Source organism: Geospiza fortis, unplaced genomic scaffold (assembly GCF_000277835.1).
Source record: "Geospiza fortis unplaced genomic scaffold, GeoFor_1.0 scaffold1199, whole genome shotgun sequence".
Classification (NCBI taxonomy): domain Eukaryota; kingdom Metazoa; phylum Chordata; class Aves; order Passeriformes; family Thraupidae; genus Geospiza; species Geospiza fortis.
The window spans coordinates 415,853-435,850 of NW_005054552.1; positions in this window are offsets into that span (position 1 = coordinate 415,853).

The following is a 19,998-nucleotide window of genomic DNA, read 5'->3' on the forward strand; positions in this document are numbered from 1 at the left end:
GGAAAGAGAAGGATTCCATGCCACTTCGTGTGACTAACTATCTCCAGAAAACACAAGGGATAAATAGATAGGACACAAGGAATCAAAAGGAAAGAAAGAACTGATTTGAGATAAGCTCAGGGTCTTGGATATCAGGAAACACGGTGATAAAGAAGCAATTCAGAAGTTAAACACAGCACATCTGGAAAAAGACAACACTATAAAATCTTGAAGGGGAAAAAAACCCCAAAGAATGAAACAAATAACCAACACCCCAAAAAAGTTTGGCAATTACATAACAAGGGTGGGCTAGCAATTAGAGCATAGGAAAGTTACAATTTAAAGCCAAGAGAGACATAATTTCAAACTGGAAATACTGTGTAGAGTGTCAAAAGCAAAGTCAGCAGCTACCAGTGATTTGTAAAGTGGTTGTAAGACTCCAGAGACCTCCTTGCACTCAAGAAGGCGCTAGCACACAAAACTATAAAACATTCACTGGGCAAGATTGGGCAAGGTGTCTTACTTTTGATGAGTCTGGTCTTTGTAAATATGAATAGAAATCAATGCTTCCCAAGAAAGCTGTCTTTGTTAGAATGGGCATCATGAATACTCTACAGGTAAAAGACACAGACCAGACATGATATAAAATAATGATTATGTTCTGATAATTCATCTTAGAACTACAGGTTAAATTTGCAATAGCTGCCCAGAAAAGCCATTGCTGTGGTAAAGGAGAGAAAAATCACTGCCAGAAGGCTTGGGTTCTTTAGCTAGCAGCAGCTCTCTTAAAAATATGGGAGAAAATTAATAGAATAAAAAGTGCAACATGATAAATCAAATCAGTACTACAACTAAGAGCTGTGTGGATAAGACAGGAACATAGCTGTGTGTTTGAAAGAGCAGAACCTAAGACTATATGTACTTGTGGCATGAAAATAGATTTTTTTAGGAAAAATACTATACATCTGCTGTGAGTGGCTCCCCTTTATTGCTGGCCAGGGGGCTCTGTACAAATCACAAATGGGATGGGACTGCTGAGGAACGTGCCTTGAGCTGTTTTATTTTCCAGCATCAGTCTCATTTCATGGTTATGGCAATGGGAAGATGTCAGCAGCTCACATCCCAGGCAGCAGACCAAGAACTTAATGTCACAACTCACATTAAAAGTTTTTTGACCAATCACACAAAGCAAAAGCACATTGACAGTAGTTCTATCCAACCACTATAAGCACAGGTACCTTTGGTTAAACAATGCTTGCTTATTTCAAATACAATACCTGCTTGTGAGCCTTAAAGCACAATGCACAGAGCTCCATTATTAAGCTTCAAACTTCCTAATACCTTGCTAGATAAACTTTTCTGTAGCTTGGAGAGTTATTCTAGACAAGCGTTAATACACAGACCATTGTTCTATTTGTCCTTTCATTTCTACTTCTTACATAATTTTTCTGCTGACCAATCTCACGGCTGCTGTTCAGCTCCAATCACAGTTCCACTGTCTCCTGCCTTCTGCAGCTTTCCCAAAACCCTCTGATTTTGAGGATTCCCACAATCCAATAGGGACAGGGTCCGTGGGAGGAGCCAGAGTGGAGTGACACAGGCTGGACCAATCAGAGAGAAGGGAGGGAGTGGCCTTCCGGGGAGAGCCAATGGGGAAACTCGGCACACAGAACTTGCCGGAACTGGAGGGTGAGCGACCCTTGGCGGAATTCCATGGAAGTGCAGGGAGCCCTAGGAAAGTGCCTCACTTCTTCGCCCTGAATTAAACAAGGGTGTTCTCCCAAGGCATCCCAGCCCCGTTTCTGTCTCCCACAGCTTTTGGAAAGCATTTTGTTATCGTCCGATGCTTCTGGAATGCCAGCGTGCCCATGAAAATATGTTCTCCCCAGTGGCTGCTGTGAGAATGTGACCAAAAATAGAGCAAAGCAGGCTCCTGCTTCGGAATAAAGGAAAGAACTTTTTAAACTTACAGTGTGAAAAAAAGGAACACACAGAACTCAGAATGAAAACCTTCCAAAAGCATTCCTCCTCCTCCTCCCCCCAATTTCCACCACCACACGAAATAGAATCTTAGATTCTCAATCGAGTTACCGCCCCTCAGATAATCAACTCTCAGTTCACCAAGGGAGACAGCAGTCTCTCTTGTACGATAGGCTCCCCAGGAAACACAACTGAAACCTCTTGTGTTTCCGTGTCACACATGGCACTGCCTGGAGAACTTCTGCCATCCTGACATCCTCCTTCCATGTACAGTGCTCTCAGCATTGCACGTGGACCAAAACTGCTTATAGGGCTCCTTTTAGGGATGCTTTGCCAAGCACCAAAAAACAACACTTCCTTACTTTTGGGACAACAGTCCCCCCATTCTCACCTCCCCTAGGGCCGAGGGCCTTGAGAGCAGAGATCGCCTTCTTCCCTGAAGAGAGACAGCACCATCACACCCTCCTCAGCTTTCTCTGTTCACTCCTGCACATGGTGTCACTGCAGCATGTCACTCTCTTGGCTCAAGCCATTGCATCTCCCTAAATGCAGTGTCTGTGTTACAGGAAAAATTGGTTCAATCCATGGCTATGCAAGAAGAAGTCCAGCCAAAGGCCACTCCATCATCTCCTTCCACCTAGGATTCTTCCTCATCATCTTCTGACATCCTTCACTTGCTCTGACTTTCACCACGCTTGCCCATTTCCTTCTGTTTCATGCCTGCCTCTCTTCTCGTTCAAATCAAGGAGGACTTGCGTTTTGTAAAGTTTCCAGTGTCCAAGGAAACAGTTAAAATGTGGGGGGCTTCTCACCACACCCGCCCTGTGCTGCCGGCACATGATACCAAATTTCAAGATGGCACAAGCACAGGCTCTCTCCCTCTCTCTCTCCCGGGGGGCTGCTGTAGGAACCCAGGACATCCCTCTGGCTGTCCAGCATGGCCAAAACCCCTGCCATGGGGCTCAGAGACCCTGGCATGGAGCCCATAACACCTGTGGGTTTGATTATGAGCCATGGAGCAAGTTACCAACCTTATATGAAGATCAGCAAGCCACGACAGTTTAAGTAGAATGATAGTGAAGTTATCATGGGGTGTAAAAGTAGATTTTGGGGTTTCTAGAATGGGGGTTCAGGAGGCAAGATGGAGGAATCTGAGCATGTCCAGCCTTTCTCCTTCTTCTTCTTGGCCTCCACCTTCTGCTGTGATGGTGGCGCTTTTTGGGTTGGTTTAGAGTAGAAGCTCACTGTCTAACATAGGTGATAGGTATTGGAAAGGAATTCTAAACATTATATATGTAGTTTTTAGTATAAAAACATAACACTGCCCTGGGGCAGGCAGAGTGCTTGGACTGTCTTGCTGAGCAGACCTCGGCAGGGCAGGAGAGAGGATTTTACAGATAAGATACAATAAACAACCTTGAGACCGAGAAATGAAGCGTTCTGACTCCTTCTTCGAGTGCTGGGCTGGGAAAAGAGACTTTCCAATGTCATCTTGGGGTCACTCTGAGCAGCTAGAGAGGCCCCGACAGGCTGCCCAATGCCTCTCAGTGTTCCTCCACCCTTCTTGTGTCCTGCAGCTGGGCAGGGGAAGTCTGACATCTTTCACAGATGGAACCAAGAGAGAATTCCCCTGGGAGTGCTCTGCTTTTTAACCCCCTGTTTTTCTCAGAGGTGTATCCCTGTCTTCAGTGGCCACACCAGGTGCCAATACTCAAATCTGAGCGCTGATTGGTCTGAGCACAGCATCCCAAAAAACTCACTTCATACCAACCTAGGACACATTTGGATCTGCTGATCCAAATTCTATTCCCTGAGTGTTATGAAATAAAAAAGCTTCTTTCACAGAGGATTGCATGATGTATTGGCATCATGTAGCTGATACAGAAGGATGACTGATGCCTCTTTTGCTCTTTATGAACTTCCACTTCAAGTCTGGCCAATTCCAATAACAATTGTTCAAAATGTTATATATAGTGAATATTCAGGAAGCATGCAAGTGTACATCTGCATAAATAAAAATTTTCCAGAGAAAAGCTCATAATGCTTTTTGAGATTATTTTTTGATCTGAACTTTTCCCAGGTGATTAAATTTCTTCCCAAACAAGGGTGGGAGATAATTTTAAGTAAAGCCAGTCATATTTTTTGACACTTTGAAACAGAGTAAAAACACAGTCCATAATTTTGCTAATGTAGGATCTCAGTGGGTGTAAATAATTTCTTACAGTGCTGAAAATGATGTTTCTCAATGGCCACATTGATTTGACAAGTAAAAGCATTCTCAGCCCTTCATTACTTGAATCACCAAGAGCACCCAATGGTGGATGTCTAGACCCAGTAGAGGTATTGAAAGTAGAAGTGACAAGACAATGTCAGGACTAATAATTTCTTTTCAGCTGTTCCCTTTTCCCCACTGGACTGAATTCACACGTCTGCATGTTCAGTGAGTGCCCAACCTTCATTTGTTAAATATTTGTTAAATATCATTTGTTAATATTTTTTGATATCTCCGGTACCTTCACCATAGATCTATTTTTAAAGTGTTTTTAGAAAAGACCTAAGAAACTAATTTGATTAAACCTCTCTGCTCTAAAGCAAAATAAAATTGACCATTTAACCTGTACCTTGAGCACAGGAATTCTGCACAGCTGTAGGTGATCTGCTATAGATTACCGTGGTTTTACCACAAAGAAGGATTGAGCTGCATCTTCTTTTTGCTCGTTTGGTTGATTTTTACCTGTGCTTTCTTTTGTTTTTTACCGTTTGCATAGTATTTCTGACCATATATCTGACGAATCGTTTTGATTTCTAATCCTGTCCTCCAATGTAATTATGCTCTCTTCAAAGCATCCTTAATCTGTAAATAGAATAAATAATATAAAATGAAATACTTTACTCTAGACTGTGGTTCTTTTCTTACTTAGAAGATGTAATTTGAGACTGTTTCAAAAGCATTGCTGAGATTAGGTAATCAACATATTTTTTAAATTTTTTTATTATTCAGCCTGTCTGCTTCATTCTCTGCCTGTGCCTTCCTTGCTTTGGATGAGTATCTTTTGATTAGCTTTGATAATCTTGTTTTCACATACAAACTTGAATTATTTCAATTTTCAGCATTATTTCAGGCCAGGAAATGAGATTAGTTGGTCTAACTTACTTTTCTCCCGTCCTTTAAATATAGGCACTGATTTGGTATGTGCCCATAATTCAGCGAACAAAAAATAAAAGCTAGTAAGAAAGAAGAGCTAAAACTAATTTGCTCCCACTCTTAAGTTTATTTTCAATAAAAAAGAAATAAGTAAAGAGTTATGATCTCCCCTCTCTGTGTGCTTATTTGTAAAACTTCAATGCATATGAAGGGTATTACAGCCATTTAAGAAGCAATTTTGGTTCACATTTTTTTATTAATTCATTTATATATCTATATAAGTGAAGATATTATTCAACATAAAGTCCCTTGCATATGCAACAAATAGATAAATTATTCCACAGTTTCGGTTTTATAACTTATAAAATTCAAAAATATTTTAGTAGTGGTTTCAAAGCCATGCTTTCACTGTAGAAGGGAAAAAAAGGTATATGTTGCCTGAGGCATATTGAAAAGGAACAAAACATTAAGTGGGGCTTAAAAAACAGAAGAGAAAGGTGCTTAAGACACAAGACAGTTTGAAAAAAGCAAAAAAAACCTGTTGAAAGATGTCGTGAGAGAACTGTTCCATGAAGTTGAACAAAAGATCTCTCAATGATGCAAAGCTTCATCTACAAAAGGATTACCCAGCTTGGAATGTCTGATTCTTTACCTTTGTGACACAAATAAAAATGTAAACAAGGCAAGATATTTTAGCACATCATTGCAGAACTGATTTGTGTGTTCTGCCTGTAAGACCGCATTATAATTTGGGATTTTTTTCTTAGCATAGGAGAAGTTGGGTGGACCACTCTACTGATTTTTCCTTTTTTTTTTAAGTGATAGCAAACAGAAGAACAGAAGTGAAATGTTCCTAATTTAGGCATCTTAACTACCACCAAGCAAATCCTATTTTAGGGTCTGAAATTTGTCATCAAAATGAAGGAGTTGAAAGAGTTAAAAAAAAAAAGCATTCTCTTTTCTTCTAGAAAAAGTTAACCAAATTTTATGTGCAAAATTATTAATAGAAATAAGAAATAAAATTAAACAGGAGGTTGAATGTAGACTTCAAACACTTCAGTGTCTATTTAAAATTATTCAAGTTAAACAAGATTAAAACCCCAGTAGAAATTATTGGATATCCTGGTTTTATTTTTTGAAAGAAAACCCCAACATAGCTGCAAGAGTAATTCCCAGGTTAAGAATGTCTATAATTAATAATTAATTTAATTTATCTTATTAGGAAGCTCTACCCTGGGGAGTCTATAGGTGGAGCAGATAAAAGGGCTCAATTACTCAGGAGAAACTTCATCTGGCATTAAACTCAGATAACATGTTTTAACATGTTGTTTAAACACATGAATAATTTTATAGCTGGATGTAGCAGTCATTTTATGCGTTCCTCTAGGCATCATTTTCTGACTCAGCTTCTCTTGAACAGCATATTTAGAAAGATAGGATTCAGCTGTCCTAAAACTCACTGAGATGACATGTTCTCTGATAACCCCTGATTTAAGCAATATAATTATCCTGATACATCTATAGATGTGTTATCCTGATATATCTATATATGTGGTTATTTATGCATTATATAAATAATCCAGAACAAAAGAAATAGTAACAGTTTTCATTTTGTGTTTCTCCTGTCCAGTGAACCCATTGATCTTAGAGGTCTTTTCCAACCTTCACAACTCTGTGATTCCATGATTGGTTTTGCAAAACTAGAACAAAACTTCATTTTTTTGCCAAATTAAAATAAGATTCATATAAATAATAGAAGTAAATATAAGTAAAGATAGACTTTGATTCATTTCATGCTTGTCCTAGGGTGACGTTATGGTGCCTGTAATCACCATCTGTGTGTTCTGGTTATGCTGGATATCATGTTCTGTGCCTTCACGACTGGCTCCAAAGAGGAAATGTTTTATTTTGGTTTTGTTATCAGCCGCTCCCCCACGGCTGGCAGCACACACAGACGGGGCAGTACATGGTGCTGCTTTTGCTTTTTGCTTGGCTTTTCCCTTTGCTTTTGCTCTTGCTTTTTGCTTCTGCTCATTAGTTAGTTTAGCTAAACAGTCCAAATTTCTCCCTGGACTGTTTCTCCTTTCCCTTTTTGGCCCTACTCGAGCCTGCTCTGGACTGGGGCCTGGCAAGCACCCAGAGTTTGCGCCTTGTGGCTGCAGCAGCTGCCCCAGCACTGGAGGGACTGAGAACAGAGTGACCACCCCCAGAGAGACTTTCTGAATTTGTCATCTTTTTCAGAGTGTTGTCACCTGGTATTGTTCATTTTGTGTGCTGGGGGTGCTGTGCCTCTTAAATAAACAGGTTCTTTCCACTTCTCTCCGAGGAATCCTTCCCAAACTGGTTGTGGGGAGGGGCCGTGTGGGTTTACTTTCTGGAGGGTCCCCCTTTTGCAGGTTTTCTCCCAAATTTACCCTAAACCAGGATAGTAAGAGCTGTGCAAATGCTAAGTTCAAGGAATCCCAGAGTGGTTCAGGCAAGGGACCACAGTTGGTCCCATCTCCCTGTTCAAGCAGAGAAATAAAATCTGTTCCATATCTTGTATAGAATTCTCGTGTATAATATGTTATAATATCATTATGGAACGTTTAAAACATCTGTGATGGAACTACATACACTAAGAACAATTCAGAGTTTGCATTAATGTATTTCAGCAGCTCTAGGCCAGCTTGTTGTAATTATGAAATGTTATGTACAGCATGCCCTTCCCGTAGACTATAGGAAGGAAAAATAATAGGTCATGCACCAGTGCAAATTCCATAAGAAAACTGGAAATGTTTGTCACATGGCTTTCCAGAAAGAAGGATTTTTTGAGTACATTTGAAGCTCCCAAATTCAGCTCCCAAATATTGCCTGCAAATATAGGGATAGGGTTTGGTGTATAGGCTGCTGCACACAGCCCCTTACACACATCTAAAGATAGCTAAAGATTCAAAGCCTTTAAAACAACATGAAACTGCCTGCTTTTATTTTTACTTCCTCAAAAACTTAATTTCAGCCTTTCTAAATATTACACCCTAAGGTGCAATCAGTCCTGATGTTTTTATTAGGTAAAACGAATTGGGACTCAAGATTATGCAGTCTCAGTTTGCAGACACATGATTCTCAATTTTTGAGGGGCAGAAGCCATGCTAATTCCATACAGATGTCCAGACTGAAAAAGAAATGCTGGTTACAGGCCTTTCCCCTTCAGCCTATGGTAGAACATTTCACAGATTGCATATGTGTCTTGCACACAGAGAAAAACAGATCTCTGCTAATTCAAGCTTCATATTTATTTCATACATAGACATTTACATAGATTTCATACCTGTCTATTTCTTTATCGACTATATAGATTGATTTCCCCCACAATTTAAAATACTGGCCTTTGGGATTAAGGTGGGTTTTATCCCAACATGCAAACACACAGAAAAGGGAATATTTTTGTCCTCTTAGATGTTGTCCTTTGTTCAGGAAAAGAGCATATATTTGTATTTTTATAGGTGTGAATGTGAACAAATGTGGTTTTATATATGTAACATGAATATTTTTCAGAATGACTTGGCCCAGGAGAGCTAAAACACCCAAACCTGACATAAAACGTGGCTATTCTTACATAGCCCAGAAGGTGCTTTGCACAAAGTAAGACTTCCATGCTAGAGCTTTCCAGGGCAGCAGCTAAAACCAAGCCATGTTCTCCACTGACTTCCACTGGCACAGAACCTAGAGGAAAATACATGTGAATGTGAAGAAAAAATGTTTTATTTTTCTCCCTAAATCATAGATTGAAGTCTGTTTATTAAGATCCTTGAGTACCATTCAAGACCATCTTAACTTTAAAACAATTCTGCTGCTATTTGCAGCTGCTACTCTTTTTTTTTGTGTGTGTGTGTTATTGTACTGACATCTAGGGGTTTTGTTCATGCATTGGGGCTGTTTTCTTGTTTCATGGGATGAACACTGAATTTCTTGATCACAAAATATTGTGATCAATATAAAAGAAGAGGGAATTGTCTATCAGGAACAGCACAGAGATGCTGGTAAGCTTGGCATGTGGATTCATTGTGCACTTTATGCATAGTTACTTAAAATTCTAGAGCTCTATCAATGAGAGGGAAAAAAAAGATGCTTTGCAGATACTTTCCAAAAGAGAAAAAAGAAAAAGGCAGAGATATATAAAGTTTTTACATGTCCTTGTCTGTGAGGATTGGTTCCACAGGCCAGTGAAAGGGAGTCTTTTCATCCCAAGAGGGGCAACTGCACAATTCTTACAAAGCAGGGTCACATAACCTGAATTTGATGTAATACAGGATGTGGAATCAGGGAAATATTTTTGTCAGAAGCAAATAAACAAATTATTCCTGGCATTTAGCCTGTCTTTGTGAGCAAATTGCTTCTGGCATTCAGATTACTTATACAGCACAGTGATAAGGACTGGTAGAACTCTCAATTTGCAGCTGAAAAGAGTTTACCATAGACCTACAATTTATTTCATTAATTATTGGTTTACTTGTCTGTATTCTCTTGAAGTTAAAATAATGCAATACTGTGTCTTTAAAAACTTAAACCCCTGTGATAAAAAAAATCAAATCCCCGAAAAAAATGTAACTTAAACTGCCTGGTTGAGACATGCTATAGCAAACATATCAAACTGCATAACACTGCACTACCCATTCCTTCTGTTATCTGACAAGCAACAAATTCCATCACTAACAGTTCTGTAAATACATATTCCTTTTGATACAATATTCCAGGATTGAATAAATAAACCTGGAATTCATAAACTAAGCAAGCCCAGAATTGAAACATGTTATTTATGTATATATGAAAATCAATAGTACTGAAAATATTCTGTTTCATCTGTTAAAAAAAAATAATCATTCATTGTAATTTTATTTCTTTCTACCAAGAAAATGCTGGAATAATTATTCAAAACTTCAGAGCAACAAAAAGTGAAGCCTATGCTGTAATTCTCCAGTAAACCACAGGCTGAGTCTCACTTTCTTCATGGGAACTGATCTTGCTGCAGAAATCTGGAGAAACAGTGCCTTGTTTATGACCAGCATGAAGAAAATAAATGACCGAAGCAGGTGGGCAGTGGTGGTGTTTGTGTACATGACTTTATCCCCTCTGCACATAATTGGATGTTGAATGTGGAAGTTATGTGCACTAATGCTGTAGTAGGCTGAAGCAGAGAAGTGTGAATTTAAATAAACTTCAGGAAGTTTTGTAAATTCTTTAAGTGGCTCTGAATTTGTTTCCTGCAAAGGTAGGAATGGTGATTTTTTTTTTTAATGTCCTTCCTCAAGCTGAATTTATAGTCTTTTAACATTGGATTTGTTAAGGCAATGAAATACTAACTTATCCTATAGGGAGCTTTAGATATGAGGATTTTCCTGTATGTTGTTAGTGACTATAAGGCTGGAAAGGCAGGTTATGTGGGTATCACCTTCACCACAATTGATACTTCTAGAAACTTGATTATTGTAAACTCTAAGTGTCAATACTTCAACCTGGCTGCCAGATCCAGCTGTTACCATAAAAACCTCTGTGAAAATTATCAGAATGTGATTTTGTACCCCACAATTGTCACTCGCTCAACTTACACTGGTTTCTTGTGCTGCCTTTGCTGACCTGCTGTATTTACACATTTTGCTTTTATAGACACATATAAAATTAATTTATAGCTCTCAAATATGTGCAGAGGCTTTTCCTACCTAGACTGACTTTTGGGAAGTCAGGAAAAAGGTGCCAGACATCTGCCAGAATTGTTGGCTCACAGTTCATTTGACAGCAGATCCTGAAGTGATTTCTTGAGGACAGACAGTATTTTACACTTGTTATTGCATGTACCAGTCAAAATATTAAAAATATTTCAATTAAAATAGCCAAAATAATTTGGGGGGGTGATCACTCCTGCCAGTGAGTGTTATCTTGTTAAAAGGCATCTCTTATTAGTCAAGAGAAATTTATATTTTACAGGTTGTCAGTGTTAGTGGTGCAAGGCTGAGGTGGGGGGCAATTTTCAGGATTCATGTGACCACCTCCCACCAAGTATTTATCACTTACAAAACCACAAAATTGTCACCAATGTTGTCATCAATGGTCATAAATTTAGGACTGTTAGCATTATTCTTCACATGCAGCCATTTCTGCTTCAGAGTAAACCTGGTATAAAATTTAGTGCACTAGAATTGAAATGATAGATCTCCTGCTCACCTATTTCTGATTAAAGTTTATCAGTCATTGCTTGAAATAAAAATGCCAGCATAACTCATACCTGTCAGATAGCAGAAAAGTATCTTTAGCATAATAGATCCTGAGAGCCTCTACTTGGCACTCTCCACTAATGAATTCTAAAAATTAAACTTTTCAACATTTGGCAGACTAAAGCAAAGGTTTGAAAATCTCTAGCTACTTCTACATAATTAAAAATGCATTGTTTTTTCAGGTGGGAGATCCACTTTATATCCCAGGACACATCCAATGTTAAAAGACTATAAATTCAGCTAAGGAAGGACATTTTTTAAAAATCACTATTCCTGCATTTGCAGGAAACAATTCAGAGCCACTTGAAGTGCCATTGTGAGAAAAAAGGCCTCTGGAAATTGAGCAGGTTGAGAATTCTTCTTGGCAATGTGTGAAGATCTATCTTTGTTTTTTGGATTTTTTTATTTATTTTTCATTTCTGAAAGTTCCTTTTCAAGACTAGAACTCTATTTGTTGTGGCATAAAGGGTTCAATAGAGCACATAAAATTAGGGATTAGTTATATCCTGGTTTTGTGATGGGAAATTTGTGTCATATCTTCAGTGTTTGGGGATCTCAGGCAATGAGAAATACACAGAATGAGATTTCAGAGTCCATACATTCAATGAAACAGCCTGATAATGATGAAATTCCATATTAATAATACATTGTTAATGACAATCCTGACAATCTGGTGTGTAGCCCACAGTGGAATAATTGACCAAGGCATGCAGCTGACCATACATGGCAGTGGCATGCTTCAATTAGCTAAGTCTATGAAAATGAGGAAACTGGTCTAAAGTTAGCAATTACAGGTTTTCCAGTACTTTACTGGAAATTTCCAGTACTGTTTCCCTGGAGAGCACTGTGAAAAAGAAGTAATGAAACAATAAAACAGCTAGAAATAATCTTCATGAAACCAGCACATTCTCTCCAGGAAACGGTCAGATTTCATGGACTGATCTCACAAAATCACCAAACTCATCTCCAGATTTCATAGGCTGACTGTCAGAAGTGTGTGGTGTCTCTGTTTCTCTGGGATCTCTGTTTCTCTGTTTCTCACATTGCTTTTGGCAAAGTCACCTGCTGTTGGTGTTTCTCACAGGTCCAGCCAGCAGCTGTAACCCCAAAAAAGATGAGGACAGCTTTTCTCTAAGTCATCATTTTATGCCTTTGCATTTCTGGGTGAGTCCAGCAGTTTATCCATGGGTGAGGGATCATCAAGGCTGCAACAGCCTCCCTAAGGATATCTGAAACATTTGGAATTCCTACTGTACCATACAGTTGTGCAGCTTCTGATCCCAGCCAATGTAGAAATCATGGATTGCAGTTTGTGTTAGGATGTATTTTTGTCAATTTGTGTCCAGGATGTCTTCCCGGGACATCTGGTAGACTTCCCTTTGGTAGGGGGAAGCTCAGACCCAGTCTCAGCCCAAACATTGGAACCCTCCTGAGTGTGAATTAGTACAACAATTCCTGTCTTCCTGAGAGCTCATTGTGTAATGGAATAATCTTTGGCCCATATACAGGCAAAAAACCCCCCCAAAAAACAACAAAACCAACCAAGCAAAAAAAACACCACCAAAAAAACCAAACCAAACCATAACCATAAAAACCCCAAACAAACAAACAAACAAACAAAGAAAACAGCAACAAAAAACAATAACAACAACCAACAAAAAAAATGGGGAAAGTCAGAATCCTTTTAATGGCACCGAATGGGGGATTTGGAATGCTGTCTGCAAGCTGTAGGTTGCCAGGTATGGATTTTCATCCTAATTTCCTTGTGAATGGCTTGGGATAACTGAGAAGCTTTGTGAGGTAATGCCCTGTAAATAACAGTGGGTGAAAACAGTTTGAGCAGAAACAGAGAACAAAAGTTCTGGATGTAAATAAGAAGTAAAAGTCCTTCTGTAGCTTAGACAAAATATGTGCAGCCTCACTTTTGGCTTCTCAGAGAATCTTCTTTTTCCTAGAAGAAAGGAATGGGCTACGGCATGTTCCCTGCTTTCCTCTTGTTCCTCTGCTGCAGAAGCCAGCACACGTGCGGCCAGTGCTGGGCTGTGCTTCCCAAGCACCACAGCACTGATGCCAAGCCCTGGAATGCTTTTTCCAGGACTGATGTGTGGGACTGTGGCTGTCTGCCTGGCTGGATTCCCTCGTGCTCCAGGCTGGCCCCACATTTGGCTGCCAAAGCTGCTGAAGGAGTTGCAAACAGGACTGGTGTCAGAATTAGTCTGGTTTGCTGTGCTGGCCTTCAGGATGCTGAGATCTTTCAATTTTCTATTCACATAAGGGGTAAAAAAAACCCTTTTTTTGTGTTTTGGAACAAAATTCTAGAAGTGTAGTTTGGGTTTCTGGTGTTTTTGTTTGTTTTGCTTTTCTTTTTTAAAGGTCCTTTTCAAGTAACTTTTGTGATGGCAGAAGAGAAAATGCCACATTTATTTCAATTGTTAGAACATATACAGAAAACTACAAATGCACAAATTCTGCCCATTTTTCTTTGAGCAGGCCACAGATTTAACAAGTTCCTTCCCAGATTTGCTCATAGCTAAATGGGAGAACCCTACTGCTCTCTGCATTCCTTCAGGATTGGGCATCTTGAATATTTTTACCGTAGCAGCAGGGGAAATGGCTGTTTTAAACACACACTACTTTGTGTGCTTAAAAACAGCATGCAAGGACAAGTTAAGGACATTGTTCAGTTTGTGACTAAAGCAGGAATACAAAACAATACTGAGACAAAACCTCTGTTTGCATCTGCAGCAAATGCACCAATCCAAACTTCCTCCTGAATGTTTTATATGCACCAGATAATGGTGTCACTCCAGCGGGAAGCTGACTGATTTCCACAGCAGAATGAAAGTTGGGAAATGCTTCCATCAGTGAAATTCCTGGAAAAAGAATGTGAAAAACATTAGGAAGCAAAAATGCTCAAAAAATAAAGATCAGGGATGGAGGGAATAGTAAAAAGAAGTAGCAGAAGCTGCTTCAGGGAGGACAAAGTCTAAACCTTGTGGTCTTGAGTCCAGATCACATCACAGGAACATTTCAAAACTTGGGACTGCACTTTGTGCCCCAGAGACCTTAAACCAGGTCTGGAACGAAGCGGTACTTGACATGTATTTGAGGAAAAGGTAAATTTTTATTTTTTTTCAGAGGCAATGGCAAGGAAATTCCAGTGAAAAGTACAAACCCCCACCCTACGATTAATGTAAAGATGATGTAAATTTCATCCATTTGTTACATTTGTTCTTCCAAGGAAAAAGAAAGGATCAAGTGGGATAGGTATTCCAAAAATACCTTCTTATTCTACTTTCTCTTTCTTGTTTGGAGAGGATAGGAAAAATAACTGAACCCTTTATTGATCAAAAAGACTTAAAGTGACATTTAAAAAACTGTGGGGGAGTGGTGACATCTTTGGGGTGGAATAATGGATTAAAACAATCCAAGACGCTTTAAGGAGTTGTGAGGAGAATTCATTGCCATGTCTGGGGCTGGGGCCATGGAAAGTGTGTGTGCTTTGTTGGGTAAACATCAGTAAACTTCTCAAATAAACTCATCAATAAACTTCTGGGAGGTTCTACTGGATGGTTCCAAAAGATCCTTTCCCAAACCAGCCTGGCTGGCAGGGATAGCTCTTCCTGCATTTCACTTCTATTCCCTGTTGCAGTCAAAAATAGGAACCCGAGAGAGGAAAAAATTGCAAACAAAGGGCCACTGTAGCCATTCTGCTAAACAGATGTATTTAACATATCTCCCCAAGAATTACAAAATTGTGATGAAACTTCTGCAGGACAGATGTCAATAAAATGCCATCGAAGCTGTGAAATCTTCACAAAACTGTCAAAAATCTTCACGGAGAGGTCAAGTCTTTTGTCTCCTTGATCTAACATAGGCTCCACAAGGAAAATAAACAGAAACTCCAAAATAAAAAGTACTAAACTTTTTAAGGGCAACAGTTGAATTTAGCAAGTTCTGAATTCAGAAACAGTATCTTTACAGATTTATAGTTTCAATACTTAAAATAATAATGTGACCACAAAATTAGTCCTGTTCTTTAGTGGTGCAAGATACAGGATGCTGCATTTGGTCTCAAATTAAAAAGCAGGCGCATGAATTTCAAAATTTTAAATGCAGATGTCTGTTGTTACAGAAATGGGAGAGGTTTTATTCTACACCTCTAGTACTTTTATGTGATTTTACTTTGTTTTATTTATCTACAAGGTGGGAGTTAAAGGCACAATCTGTATTTGGAAAACAATCACACTTGAAATTTTGAAAAACGTTTATAGGGAAGTGAGGGAAGCCTGACTTTGCTTTCTTCTAGGAGACAAAGTAAGCAGAGCTCAAGGTTTGAGGCAGGTTCTTGAGTTTTAAATGTCCAGTTTGCTAAGACCTTAATAAAATCCTGCAAATAAAAATACTTTGTGAACATTACCAATGGAATAAGAAAATAGCAATAGTTATATCAAGTTTAAAAAAACTCTCAAATTTTCCTGTCGTTCTGCTAGCTATGGCAAACAAGGAAATGTGAGAAAGGGGAGGAAATGAAAGGAAAAAAAAGAAGAAGGAATTGCAGTTGAATTTCAATATTTTTTTTGTAAATCTTAATGAATCCAGTGAGAATTTTGGAGATTGTGACTTGGCTTGCATGTTGCACTGTGCACATTTGTGCTGTGCTTTCTGCACTCTGGGCAAATGTGATAATTCACATTTCAGCCTTTTTTAATGAGCCTGTGACCTTCTCAGGTGCTGTGGTTGTAGTTTTGGAGTCCTCAAGTAACAAAAATTCATAAATACTTCAATGGAAATTTACCTCCACTTGAGAACACTGAAGCACTGCATAATTTCAGTGCAGTGTGGCCCAAGTAAACTGGGAATTTGTTGGATGGGGCACATCATCCTTCAGCATCCAGACAGTTTGTATTTAAAGGAAGAAAAATAACAATTTAATTCTTTTCACTGGAGATCCTCTGTCTGCTTTTACCACTCATCATTGATACAATTGTCTTCTAGGCAAAGTCAGAAAACGAAAATCAAAATGCTGCCTTTGGTATGGTGTGGTGATTTTTAATGCTTTTTTTTTTTTTAGTGTTTTGGTGTTTGGTTTTTGGTTTTTGTTGTTGTTTTTTAATTTTGTGCTTTGTTTTTTTGGTTTTGGTTTGGTTTTGGTTGGGTTTTTTTTTGGTGGTGCGATTTTGTGGGGTTTTTTTGTTAGTTCACACACAAATTCCTGCACGTGAGAGAGTAGCTTATATTGTAATTTTTTTCAAAAGCACAGACACACAAAGCATAACAAGTGTGAATGAAATTTTGAAGGAGAAAAATTTAAATATTTCCCACAGCACTTTCTATTTCTAGAATAAATAAGTCTGACTGTCACAGCTGGATCTCCTTTTCTTCCTGGAGATTTCATGCAGTTGGAAAAAGACAAAACCCAGTAATTCACAATAATTAATATAAACACAATTGTGGATTCTTTGGGACTTTTTGTACTTCTGTTGGCAAATGGAAGGATGAAATATCAGGAACACAGATATTATTAAGTGGTTCTTCAGGCAGTCAGATTATAAGAGACAACATGGACATATTCATAATGAAATTATGAAATTTGTAATAAATTCATAATGAAAAGCTGGACAAGGACAGCAAGCCTTGTGTCTGCACTTCATGGCTCCTGAAGCTGGAAATTTCTTTTTTTCCCTTCTGACCAGGAGGAAGAATCAGTGACAAAATCTTTTGTTCAGAAAAAAGTTGTGGAATCAGAGCAAGGCAGGAAAGCCAAATGCTGTCCACAACAGAAGAGATGTGGGTGGAGAAAAAGGTCTTTATTTGCTACTGGGTGTGTCTGGAAAAGGGGAATGGTTGAAGAGGAATTGGGCCAAAATCAAAGTGTTTCCTGAGAGCTTTGGAGGAGGCAGTCCAGCCATGAAATAAACTCAACTGACAGCACCAGGCAGATGAAAACAGACAGACAGAATTTGCCTGTGATCTATAACAGTTATTAGGTTCTCTAGGATTTAAAAACCCTATTAAAGAACGGAAATTATAGTAAGTAAATATATATTCCAAAAGGGATGTAAGGATTATAGATTACAGGTAATAAATATGGATCTCTGTGCACAAGATGTGCATCTGAGATGGCTGCCTTCTGCTTTTTGGGTTGTTTTGTTTGGGTTTTATTCTTTTTTCGAAACAGCTGAGTGCAGATTGCTGTCTGAGAGAAATTACAATTACCTTGCTTTCCCATTTCCCTATCCACAACAAACAGTGGGGGGAAAAAGGGGGAAAAAAGAGAAATATGCCAGATGTGTTTCTAGCATGTTAATGTGAAGCAAACTGCAACAAATGTTGACATTTTGGCATTGAGAACATGGCTTTGACTAGGGTCTAAGTGGTGGAATGTCAACATTCTTCACTTTCTCCTAGTAAAATATTTGCTTTAAAATGTAAATGAAGACCAAAGAGATTTTCTTCATATTGGCCTGCCAAAACATCTGGATTTGTGTTTACATTTGTTGGCATCACACGTTGGCACACCTCAAAAAAAGATCCTGTTATTATTTTCTCATTTCTAACTGACCCTCTCACACACAAAGTGCTTTTCTGGGTAATGGAGTATTTTCTGGCTGTGGGAGTAATCTTAAATATAAAGTAAAGCAGTAGCAGCTGAATCAGGAGCAGGTGAAATATGAAATGATACAGAGCAAATGCTATCTCCCTGTGAGGCTCAAAAAACCACTCAAAACCTGGTAATGCTCATGCAGGACTCACTTCATCAGCTGATGATTAATTTTGATGTTAAAAGGAATACATTTAAATTTTTTTTCTGCTGTTGCAGGAAGCAAATCTAGCACTTTTTTTCCTCTTTGTATATTCTGTGTTTTCAAAAAAGCATGGAAAGGACTGCTGCAACTAAATTTGTGTATTGATAATTCTATTTCAGTGATTACAAGAGCTACCAGCTGGTATCCCATACACCTGGTGTGTGTTTACACAGCAGGTAGTGTGACTGAAAATTACTACCAGAAAGCAATAGTAAAAAAGCAGACAAAAATAATTTAGAAAAGCCAAAATTTTCTCGAGTGATTTTCAGCCTTACTCCAAGGTTTATCTGCCTGCAAAATTAGCTAAATGTTAAACTACCAGTGTATTTGTACTTATTCTTTCTCCATCTCTACATTCATTACAGCTTAACTGAGCCAAATATTTCTCTTTCATGGCTAGAGTTTGTTGGAAAATCAGGCTAAACAGGCCTGTAATGGTGACAGTATAAAGTAGTTACTGAATTTTGTTAAAACTTAGACCCTTTAAACTAACCATTAGCCAAACCCAAACAATAAACCCAGTGCTGCAATCCCTCTTTGAAATAAAGTTTATTAGCAAGAAAAAATACACTTTGTGAAAAATCTTTTTTTTTTAGAAAGTAGTTTAACTGACTTATTCATTTAGTGAGTACAAACAGTCATCTGACTACAGAATTGGGTTTTTTTCATCCCCAAGATATTCCTTACAGTATTTAAATGTACTTAATGTACATGTGTATACATTCTTATATAAAAATTAGGAATATGCGGCTGGGGTCTGTTAGTCCATCTGTTTATTTTACACATGTGTATTTATACGAGGAATATTTTAGTTATTACACTTCACATCAGTGAAAAATTAACATCCCAGTGCATTTTTAAACTGTTGATCTTCTATTATTTTTACAGTCAGAGAAGGGGCTGTAAAAATGGCTTTGTTTATGAGCATTCCAGTTCCTGTGTGTCTTCAAGTCACTGGGAAGTTACAGTAATGGCTCTATATTTAAGGATTATATTTTACAATCTTTGCCCTGGGTACTCCAGCACCTTTTTTTTTTTTCCAGTTTCTAAAATGCTGTATCTTGAAAGAATTTCATAAACCCATGTCTCAGTTTATTAGGAGCACTCTAATCAGCAATAAAAGACACTTGCGAATTTGGGCACCTTGATTCAAAGACAGTGAGATTCACTCCAGCTGCTAACTGGCCCTAAGGCTGTAAAGTCTAGGAGATTATTTTTCTTGCTGTGGAGCGCTCAAGAAGGCAGGTGTGAGAGACACTGGCCTTGATTTGAGGCAAAGAAATTGATCAAGAATTCAAATTAAATCAGAAAAAGCTCATCTGGAATATGGGCTGTAGGCAGGGGTCACACTTTTCTGCAATTCTTTTACTGTGGGTTTTGTGTTGTCCTTGTTGGTGTTCATTTTGGACCCTGGAAATGAGATAAATTTTTTCCTTGCTTAATTCTTGGGTTTTTTTTCCATGTTGGTTTCTTTCTTTCAGAAACTACCATGACATAACTGTTGGACACAAAAACTTTAAGCACACCCTTTGTTTGAATGCATGCAGCAGCAGCTGCAGTGTTTTGAAAGTGATCACAAAGCAGAAGTGACTTTTTTTTTCAATGTATAGATATAGAATATATCTCCACAAATATCTGTCTGCAGCTCTTTTGCTTCAAAATACCTTGTCAGAAATTACAGCTGGGCATCTTTTAGGAGTTGTTAAGCATCCCACTTTTTTTTGGACTCACCTACTGCAGGCAATACAGGGTCAGCAATCTGATTAGGTGAATCTTTTCTCTGGAGATCAGTGAAGTAGTTATTTATCTCTGTACCTCATTGTGCCTTTTTTAG